This window comes from Poecilia formosa, unplaced genomic scaffold (genome assembly GCF_000485575.1).
Source record: "Poecilia formosa unplaced genomic scaffold, Poecilia_formosa-5.1.2 Scaffold97, whole genome shotgun sequence".
Lineage (NCBI taxonomy): Eukaryota > Metazoa > Chordata > Actinopteri > Cyprinodontiformes > Poeciliidae > Poecilia > Poecilia formosa.
The window spans coordinates 1,284,037-1,296,026 of record NW_006800036.1 but is presented as its reverse complement, the minus strand read 5'-3'; positions in this window follow the sequence as shown (position 1 = coordinate 1,296,026).

The following is an 11,990-nucleotide window of genomic DNA, read 5'->3' as shown; positions in this document are numbered from 1 at the left end:
GTGTGTGTGTGTGTGTGTGTGTGTGTGTGTGTGTTTTGGTGGGTGGTGGGGTCTTTGTGTCCCTCTCCCTCCCTCAGATCTTTGAATGCAGCAGGCGGCCGCCTCTGCCTCATAAAGGAGTTGTTGTTTACTACTAAGCTCTGCCTATCTCAGGTTTCACCCCCCTCTGGCTGTTCTGGACTGTCATCTCCTCAGAGGGAGGGGCTGTGACTTAAAACAAACACAGATATGCCGGAGTCGCAACCCCGGGAACACCTACCGCAACCCGACACCGCCGCCGAGCCGGGCCTGACGGCAGGAAAAGGCATTCCACACGGCAGCGTGTCAGTGTTTGCATGAGTAAGATGAAATTCTTCCAGACGAACACAAACAGCTGATTCACATGTGGACCGTGCGGTTCTTGGCCGAGGGAGGCGACTCTCAATCTCAGACTTGGAGCAATGCAAACACGGCGCCTGCCAGTAAAGCATTCAGCTCTGCGACCTTGAGGTCAACAGCCTGACCTCAGCTCTGACCTCACCTGGTTTCCTGATGTTTTATTGACGCCAGGGATGCCAGGAATCTGACACTCTCTTCCTGGGAGATCCTTTGCACGCCGAAGCAAAAAGAAAATCCGTCTGACTTTCACAGTTGTGGACGTTTGTCATTGTGAGATTTTAGCGTCGGTGGTTAGTTTGTGTGCTCTGATCTGAACATGTTGAGAGAAACCAGTTAGAAAGTTAACCTTTTAACCTTAGTCTATAATTTTACGTGTTGTTTTCTTTTCTGCTTGCAATTTGAGGGTGAGAATAAAGATTCAGTCTAAATATCTGCAGCAGCCACCTTGTGGTCTGGGTGGGTACAGTGGTGGCTCTTGCATTTATTTTGTCGATAATACCTATTCCACAAAAAATAATAATAATAATTCTGTAACTTATTCCAAGCATTAAGAAGGAGAAAAAATGTACTTGGTATTAATTGATGTAGATGCAGTTGAAAACAAAATACTAACAAACGATAAACAAGTTGACAAGACTCAGATGATGATAAGCTTCTGATACAATATAATATAATAGAACAAGTATCAGAAGCTGAGTTTCCATTTTTTCTGTGATAAAAATGGAGGCACAGCTATAGGCGCATTTAAGGCAGAATCTCAAACAGACTGCTTTTTTAATTTGACATTACTGGAAGTGCGAAGGAAATCAGTCAGAATCCCCATAGGTGCGGTCCTCCACAAGTCTGCTTTGTCCTTCAGAGGGCTTTCCAACTTCAGCATTAGTCACGCTTGGCCTGTGTTTACGTTGTGCAAAACTAGAGGGGGATGCCCAGTCACAATAACTCAGAGGTGTTCAAACTTTTTACAAAACAGAAGGTACCTGTCGGCCACTAAACCTATATAAAACCATTTGTCTATTTATGAAAGCAAAACTAAAAACCCCAGTGGTTGGTCAACACAGTATTTGTCAGTAGATGTGTCGGAAACTTTATTGGTAGCACTCTGTGTTTTTCAAACAATACAGACTACATAAAATAAAAGCCATACAGTGTATGTAGTTAATCGGGAAATTGAATACTTACAACGCAAAATGATTTTAGACACTATATATAAGTATATTATTGGAATGTTTTAACTTTTCGCATGAGCTGAGAGAGTCACAATCCCCATTTTAATGACTGACTTTGCTTGGTGCAGTCTGAAGAAGTCGAGCGTCACTGTGGTTTAAGGCACTTAGAGAAGAATTTTACTACCAGGATGACAAATCCTGAGCAAGCCTCGTCGCTTCCTAACAGGAAGCCCGTTGTGTTTGTTTCTGTTTGTGGGATCTGGAAGACTTATGTGAAATGACGTGCAACTAAAATGTCCCAGCAGTTTTACTTCTGTGTATTTAAGGGATAATATTCTCGGGAAGGAAAAAGTAGATGTTCACCTTGCTTAGTCCGCGTGAGAGTGTCTTTTTAAAAGTTCTGATTTTGTATTTAACGACAGTTTGACCACAGTTTTGGTCATTGCATATCTGACGACTCTGGGTAAGAAAAGGAGCTCTCAGAAAAAAAGAATGCTTCATGCAGATTATGCATTAGTTTGCACTCACTTTGAAGATCTTTACAACCCTTTGATATAAATTAATTGTCCTTAGATTCATTGTCTATGATGATATGTGACTCCAAACAGTCTTAGCTAATTTTTTTTATTTATTTATTTATTAATAGTATTCCAACCAGACTCAAGAAAGTTGGATAATAAATAAAGACAGAGCACATGGGTCGGGGAGGGTAACAATGGAAATACTAGAAATGAGAGGAGAAAAAACAGAGCAGGAAATACGCTTTTAAAAACAAAAAAGAATTTATGTAAAGAGAAGCATAAAACGCACAAGATCAAAGAGATTATTTTTTTTTAAATTGACATAACAGTCACGTTATTGGACTGTGGCAGGAAGCCAGAGTACCTAGAGAAATCCCACACATGGGCAGATCCTGTAAACTCCATGCAGAAAGACCCCAGGTCAGGATTTGAACCCAGGATATTCTTGTTGCAAAGCAACAGTGCCAACAACTGTGTAACTTTGCAGACCCAGCGCCAGCCTGCTGGACCAAAAAAGAAAACAGATTTACACAGATCAAGGTTAGATAAGCAGTACATTTTCCCTTAAAGATTATCATGACGATATCTCTTTGTTTTTCAACCTGTCAGTGATGCACATGAATCAGTTCAGAACAAATAGGGTATACATATATATAAATATATATATATATTAAGTTGTCTTCTACTTAATAGAAGTAGAAGACAACTTCTCCCAGAGTCCCCTCCATCTTCCTCTGTCACACCAACCCTCTGTTTCAATCCTCTTTCTCTACCTTCTCCTTTCCTTCCTGCCTGGCAACTTCATTTTCAGCATCATTTGGTCAGTATATCCATCACCCCTCCTCTGCACGTGTCCAAACTATCTCAGTCTTGTCTGTCTAGTATCCTCTTTGAACTCTTTGAGCATTCTCAAAGAATATCTGAACCTCTGCCGCTCTACTTCCTGCCTGCTTTCCGCCACCTTTAACCCGTAGCACATCTTCCTACCATGCTGAAACCTTCACTCCAGTCCTGCAGCGATCTTTTACAGATCACCCCTGAGACCCATTTCCATTCTCTCCACCCCTGTGGGCATTTTTTGTCTTCACCCCCTTGCAGCTGCATTGTTCCACCTGTTCCCTTTTCATTGACGCACATGGATTCTGTGTTGCTCCATGGAGCTCGCCTCCACTTCTTCAGACTTCTGCACTGCACAAAGGGGCTGGAATAGAGGAGGACTTCCTCATAGCAAATCTACAGCTACATAATACAATTTGTTGTGTATTGGGCCCAAAAGCAGTGCAAGATTATGCTTAGCTGGATGTTTACTGATCACCTTGAAGAGCACACTTACAGAATAAAGATGACATGGGGGTGAACAACAATGAGGAGCAAAATAAGTCGTCAAAACCTGGACATACTTAGCAATTCCTACAGAGTGGATGAAGCCAACATTCAGCTTTTGGATGACTGTACCCTAAACTCTTTTGAAAAGTTTTGGACTAAGCAAAAACAACAACAAAACTACATATGTCTGAGTAAGGAAATATATGAATTTAAAAGAATTTGGCCAAGTCTGACAAGTCTATTCAGATGGTTTGCCTTCATGGTGAATGTTTGTGGATCTTGGTGCTCATTTGTGCTTTAGTTTTGATCACAATGTGGTCTGGCTTGCTGAATGGATTCATTCCTTTATGTTGATTCATTTCTTGATTATTTCTTATATTCTGTTCTCTGTGTATTTTGAACTTGACTCTTATTTTAGCGTGAAGACCATCACATTCTCTGCAAGATTGGTTCTCAAAATTAGTGTCAGTCTGAGCAGACCTTTTCTCTTGTGCGGCGACTGAGAAACATGAAGTTGGTTGCTGCAGTAAGAAAGACCTTGTGAAGTACGAAGCCTTTGCCAGCAAGAACTTTCTTTCTGCAGCCTCACGTAAACATGAACAGGCTTTCAGTTTTTTTCCCCTCCTTGGTTTGTAAATATTTGTGTTTTGGTTCTGCTCCCTCTGTGCTTCCTGTCTTGATTTTCACTCTTCCTCAGCTGTTCCGCGTTCCCCTAATTTTACTCACCTGTTTTCCATGTTACTAATCATACTTCCTTGGTTCATGCATGAATTTTGATTGTTAGAATCTTCTGCTGCTCTCACTTTCGCTCTTTGATCTCCACTTGTTTCTTAATTCAATCATCCACCACACCACGAGCCTTGCGGTAAACCTTTTGGTGTTTGCGTCCTTCGCAGCTTCAAAAACAGATTTTTGTTTTATTTTTTTTTTTACTAAACAAAAAGGTTTCCCCAACTCTGTTTGACAGCTATGGGAAGAAACTGGCCGTCATTTCCTTTGTGGTTTTTCATGGAGACAAAAATCCAGGTGAAAGCAAGTGGAAAATTGTTGTACTTTAACAACATAAGTGTGCCATTAACACAAGCAGGAAAACCAATTAAGAAGGAAAAAAGAAACAAAGTCAAACCTTGACACTTTGCTGTTGGAACTGGATGCCACTGTGAATGGATAATTCACCAGAAATAAAGGTAATACTTGAGCGCAAAAATTAATTAAGTTTTCACCTGATGGAATTCGTTCCCTTGAATGAAACGAGTCTCGGGCATAAAAGTCCTGAAGCACGGCCGCATTCAGCCTCATAGTGACGCGTTTGGCCTTGAGCTGAGTGGCTGGAACTCAGCCGCCCACCTTCACATGTTGGTAATCGCAGACTAGAGAGTGTGTGTAAGTTTCATTTAACCTTCAGTAGAGTGTGCCTTTATGTAAGTTCTGTTTTATGTGGCCTTGTTTTTTTATAAAGACCTGGGTGAATACATCCGCAGCACACACAAGGCCTTCGTGTACCTTATAATTACCCAAAGTTATCCAAACACTCTGATCCTTCACTTATGTATCATTTTCTTTAAAATGCTTCCTTCGTCATCCTTGAAGCTGCCTGATTATTCAGAGATACAGGATGATTTCATGTTTTTGCATGAAAATCGTTGTACTTAACAGATTCGACCAGCGAATAAAGCTCCTCTTCCTTGAAAACGTCTATATTTCTGAACATTTTGTGTTGCTTTCTCCACGTCTTGTTTTGACATTTCAGGCACACCAATGAGAAGCTGGTTACTTACACCGGAATTCAGATACGCACATAATAAAGACAACGGAGTGCGGAATGTAATATCGGCGTAAACACAAGCTTGCGGGAAGACCAAGTCTCCTGCTTCCTTTGTGTCTTTTTGAAAGACTTCGCTTCAGTCGAACAGGTAGGAAGAACCGGCTCCTATTGAATGCTTGACATTTATCTGACTCGTCTGCACAGACAGACAAGAAGACATGAAAGAAAGCAGCAACGGGACTGAGCGGAAGGGACTCCGTCTCCGTGATTGGCATTGATCCCGCCGCCCGGAGAAGGAGACAGGAAGAATGAACTACTGAAGAGCTTCCGAGCACCTTTACTCCTCTGGAGCCTCCAGAGTAAAAAAAAAAAAAAAAAAATGCTGATCGAATCAGTTTTACCTTTGTGTCATTATGTTGTGTTATCATTATGATTAGTGGTCAGGGACAGCATTTGAATCAGGAACCTGACAGGAGGGTACAGAGCTGGAGAAATGCTCCACAGAGAAAGACCCGAGAGCTGATAAAATGTTTGTTTTTAACATAATCTGTTCTAAATGTGTAAAATGTTGTTTTCCCATAGGAATGGCAGGCGTGGTCAGTACATAACCACTTGTCATTTATAATTATATATGTGACAAGTGAAAATGTTTGGACTGTAGGCAGTTTTCTGACAGCTACTTACAGGGTAATTTCAGGAATTCTAAGAAATATTTTTTACACATATATGAAAGTCTACCTAAAGAGTAACCTGGTAATTTTTTGGGCATACATGAAGGACCAACATTTGGATGATTCTGCTTTCTAAATGCAGAGAAGACTTTTCTTGGGCTTCTTTCAAAATGTTGCATCTTTCCCACAGAGAGATTTGTGGCGTGCACCACACACAGCTGTCCTGTTGATGGACATGTTACACTTTTCAAGTTTCTAGACATGGAACATTTTCAAAACCATCTATGCTGCTAATTACACTTTAAAATTATGGACTAAATTTGTGGTGGTTCATCACACAAGATGCCAAAACGATAAATGAATTAAAGTTGACAGTTGTATTGTGACATGCACAGCTTGTCAAACAAATCTTTTGCATATTCTCAACGCAAACTGAGATTTTGTTTATTTGTGAGTGGGAAGATAGATCTGAAGACACACAGACTCATCCAATACATTCAAATATTGTTGAAAAATTCATTATATTTTAGCAGATCAGTTCACTAAGTGAATAACATTATGTACACTGACACCTATTGTTGCTGTTAATTATGATGAATATCCTGTTTATGCCTTACAAAAACACATTTCAGATTAGATTATTACATCGGATCAGTAAAAACATTTCTCAGTTCACAAATACATGCTTTAAATGTATTTTATATTTTATTTAGCAGGATAAAAACCCATTGCATTGCATTTAAAAACAATTTCCACAATGCAGAGAGGGCCAAAAATCCCTCAGTGGCGATAAAGACCAATTACTGATGGCAGCTTCTACCTGCAAGGGCAACACAAGCAGGTAATTAGGTTGAGAGACAATTACTTTGTCACATAGGGCCAGGCTGGTTTAGATATTTTTTTCTATTATATGAATGAAACCATCATTTAAAATGGCTTTTGTATTTACTCAGGTTATTATTATTATCCACTCTTATAATATATTTCATGATCTGAAACAAGAAATCTGTAAAGGGGAAAAAAAAAAAAAAACTTTATCACAGCAGCACTGTATTTGTCCCATTCTGAAAAACAAGCCTTTGAATTAAATTGTTTCTAAATAGTTAAAAGGACAAAAACACATTTGAGTGTGGAAAAGTGCTGAATCCAGTATTATTGGAAAATGTTTTGGACTCGTGTTAAAGAAAACCCTAAATGTGTTCAGAGTAAGCCAAAGCTACATCAAGACAAAAAAGCTACATTTTGTAAAATCTTCATGAACAAAATATCCTGTTTATTATTATAAAGTATAAAAAGATCCCACCTTCCTCGGCATATCATCCCCCTTTAGACAATATCATTTAGTGTGACCCTCTTGCGTTGTATAATTGTTCATATAATTTTTTTGGTGAACAAAAGCAGCTATTCAATCTGCTGACCTTTATCATGATTTCCAAGAGCTCTCTCGGTAAGAGTCCTTCACTCTAAGAGAAGAGTGAGGATGTGCTGACACACACAGACAGACATAATGGGAGCTACGGAGCTGTAGGAGTCTCATTTGATAATACCTCCGCCTTCTCTAATCCTGAAGAACATCTCCAGGATTAGAGGACTAATGTCTCAGCGTGATCTAGAGAAACTTATCCATGTGTTTATCTTTAGCCGCATTGATTACTGCAGCAGCGTCTTCGCAGGTCTGACTAATAAATCAATCAAACAGCTGCAGCTTATCCAGAACGCTGCTGCTCGCGTTCTCACTAAAACCAGGAAGATAGAGCACATAACACCAGTTTTAAAGTCCCTACACTGGCTCCCTGTAGCTCAGAGAATAGGCTTTAAAATACTGTTGTTAGTTTATAAATCACTGAACGGTTTAGCACCACAATACATTAAAGATCTGTTATTGCTGTACCAACCGTCTAGACCCCTCAGATCTTCTGGTTCTGCTCTGCATCCCCAGAACCAGAACCAAACGAGGAGAAGCAGCATTCAGCTTCTATGCACCACAGATTTGGAACAGCTGAAACACTGAGAGCCTTTAAATCTCAACTTAAAACCCACCTGTTTAGAGTTGCTTACGGCTAAATTAGGGTTAGAGTGCGGGTTTTGATGTCTTCGATGTTTTTAATGTTTTTATCTTTAGTTTTTATCTATTTATTAATTTCTTTTTATTTCTCTTTCTCACTGTTTACGTTTTAATGATGTAAAGCCCCCCAGAAAACGTCCCAGTTAAACGACGTTTAACTAAAGTCCTACTTGGTTTAGAGTCCCAGTTGACGGCGTTCCATCTAAAAACCTAGAGGTTGGAGTCCTTGTCAAACGGCGTTTTTGACTAAAGTCCCAGAGGGTCACAGCCCCAGTTAAACGACAGTTAAATGACATTTAACTGAAGTCCTAAAAGGGGTGCGGGTTTTAATGTTTTTATCTTTTTTTAATCTTTTTCAAAATCTCTTTCTGTTTCTCACTGTTTATTCAATGTCACGTGCTGTTTGCATTTTAATTATGTAAAGCACTTTGAAATGCCTTGCTGCTGAAATGTGCTATAAATACAAATAAAATTTGATTGTTTGATTGATTCTCGACTCTCTGTCTCTTCTCAAAACAATGTGATATTGTCAAGCAGCTGTAGACATTCATCCAGAGTGAGCTTTGAACAAGTAAGAGAGAACAAGACAAGTCGGCGCATAAACACACGTCGATGCAACCCATGAAAGCATTACTTGGCACCAGCAAAACATCCGCAGGTTTTATAGTTGGAGCTTTGATTTAATTTCTACTAAAATATTAACACGATGATTTATCGATCGCATTAATGGCAACGGACTGTTTAATTGGGCTCATAAAGAAGTCCGAGGTCAATCTCTGCTTCTGCAGTTTGTTGCTCAGGCATGTTAGTACAGGTTTGATTATCTTCTGCTTTCTACGTTTCTTTTTTTTTTCTTAAACTAAAGTTTATTTTTGGTTTTATATTTTTTAAAGCAGGGCTCTGTGACTTGGTCATTTGTAGTCTGCATCCTGATCACAGTAGACAAAATATATAGCAAAAGTGTGAAGAAACAGGAGGTAATTCTTATGTAAGATTAAGGAGCTAGTTAGAGTGAACTTCAGACAAATGAAACAACATATATCAAACCAGTGCAAATGAATACACAAGCTATTTTATTAATGGGCTTTAAAGCTTTAATTTCAGATGTTTTTTTTGCTATGGAACCCTAAAAGAAAAAGGAAAAAAAAAGTATTGGATCCTGAGGATCTGGACCTGTACACTGCGTATTTTGTGACCTAGTTGCGAAATGTGTGCTCTTAGTTTTGGTTTCAATTTTTTTTTTCTTTCTTTTACATCAGAACATCTCATGATTCAAGTAGCTTCTTTTCTTCTTTTTTAGGGAAATAGGTTGCGACTCCAGTAAATATTGAGTAAACAGGACTTTTTGGGGGTTTGATCAGGATTGAATTCAATAAAAATATATAGTGTCGTATAAAAACTTAAGAAAAAAACCCCACAATTAATTCAAAATATACGTGTGATTTGAGCCTTATGACTGCTTGTCTTCATGATTTATCAAAAATACTTAATTACCAAGAGAAGTAAAGCCGCAGCAACCAATATTGTACATGTGTTATATTTGTTCAGAACTTTAAAGCATCAATTTTATACTGCATTTCCAAAGTTTCCCTGGTGGTTGATTGAATCAATAGACTTCAGCCAAGATGGATGAAGCAACTTCAGTGCCTCCAACCTTTATTAGAATTTCATATAAATGTGTAAAATGACCAAAAGGTTTAAAAAAAAAAAAAAAAAAACTTGACGTTTCGTAAATCCTTTGACTAACAGTTCATTTTATGGTCTTACTTCTCTGTCTCTTCTCTCGAGCTTGGAATGACCGGCAGCAGCTGCCGTGCAATAACACGGAGCAATCAGGCGCAGACAACCAAAAGTGCTTTTATTTGAGACCAAGATTGTCATTGTTGTTCCCTGACAACACTGCAGAGCAGATCTCTATTTAAATCTTACTCTGAGCTCTCATGGGAGCAGAATTTGAATTTAAATAGGCGATTTGAACCAGGCAGAATGAATAAAAAGTAAAAAGAAAAGAAAAAAGAAATGCAACAAAGCAAAGCTTCCCACTGTGAGACTAGCACGGGGAAAAAATAAAAAATAAAAAATGTAACAGCCTTGGATTGGAGCTATCTGAAACTACCTTTGCTGACAGTAGTTACACACATTATTTGTTGTTGCACCAAGAACTTTACAGCTGCATTACAGGAGAAGTCCGTCTTCGTTTCTTGCCATCTTCAATCAGGGGAATGTGGTTGTGTGTCCATGTGACTCCATTGCATAGAGCAACAATGTTAACAATAATGCAATAACAATAATGTAACGGGTAATAACAAGAGGAGCTCAATTGTTCCCTGGGCGAGCCGGAGTGGAGAGGAAGCGATCATAACATGCTTTCAGGGCCTCCAGCAGTAGTTGTGAAATGAAAGCATTCGGAGATGGGACTCACCGCAGGATAATGTTACTTTTAGTATATTCTTCGACGTGCTCAAAGGCTGCACTTGATACACACTCACTCTGACAAATGCTTTCTTTTGTACAAAAACGTATAGAGGTTTGAGGGTGTAATACTGCATTGTCAGAGGTGTGCTGCCAGAAATGTCAATAAAAATAGTGTGCTCCGTTTTTTTTAATTTTTTTATTCAATTTCAGATTATTTACAATTCTAAAAGTAAAAAATTCGGTTGCCTGTTAGGACGCCGATTCATTCAGGTCGAAAGGATTTAAAGTGGGATTCTGCGGAGTAGAGATGAGCAGTCAGTATCCTACCATCACTACACAGTTGTCTAGAGAACTCAGTGAGAACATTATAAATTGGAGAATAAACAAGTTTCACTTCTACGAACTTTTATGGGAGGATATCTTTGATCTGTAAGAAAAATACAAAGAGCTGAATGAAATTTGGGCAATGAAGACAAAGACCAGGACTTCTGGAATGCTACCAAACACGTGGGTGGAAGTGTCATGGGTTTTGGTTGGTCGTTGTGGAACACCGTCACAGAATCTGTAATGAATGCTACCTGAGATCAGGGGGTGGTTGAGGAAAATGTGAAACAAGCTGAGAAGTGGATCAAACCTTCCTTAAGTTGATATCAAAGTCTGGTAGACGACATTGGGTATCCCAATATTTTTCTTGGCTATTAAAGTTGTGGGATTAACTTGACCTGCAATGAACATTTCTAAAACTAAAGGGGTGTTCACATTTTTGTCATGACATGTATATGACACTAGCCTGACACATTTATACATCCATTTATATTTTCAAATTTTATTCTGTTCATATTGCCAATTTCATTCAACTTCTCTTAGAACAAAAGGCTGAATTTCTGCAGCACAGCGATGCTCAGAAGACACTTCAGGCCTACCTTTAAAAGTGAGTTGAAAATGTAATTACTAAAATTACTAACTGCACAATGCAACAGTCCAAAAGCAGTTCTCGCTTTTGTTTTGTTTTATTTTTGACTTTTTTTAAAAATGGCTATACAGCGGACACACAATGGACACCAAATTAATTGAAAAGCAACAAAGAATCCAAAAAATCTCAATTCGAATGCCTGTGCAGCTCGCGTGGGCCCGTGCAATACCACGGCGGCATCATCAATAATACATCAACACACGCGCGTACACACCCAATCCCCCACCGCCCCCTACCTTTTCAAAGGCCATTGTGGAATGTGTGAGGAGAAATGAACCTTTTCATCCATTCAGTGACTCCTCTATCTATTTCGGTCTGCGATGGGGTCAGCTCCAATTCAGAAAGCTTTTACACTGCTTCTCTAACAGTCTGTCTCAATTTAGTGAAAAGAAAATTGTTGTGGAGGTTCACTTGTCGTTCTGTGCTCAGAAAATTTGAAGCATTTTGACCCCAATTTTTTATTTTATTTATTTTTTGCTTTGTTTTCGTTGGAGACGCATTCCTCTATTTCTGTTGAGGGCAGAAAAAAATTTAAGCACGTTCAGACACTGAAATGTTTATTGAATGTAGAGCATTAGAGCATAAACAGAAACATTACAGAGAGTGTGTTCAAACCATGACATACGGTTGTCTTTAGCTGCTTTAGCAGAAAGCTGTCTTTAACATCTATATGTCTATATATCTATATATCTATATCTATATCTATA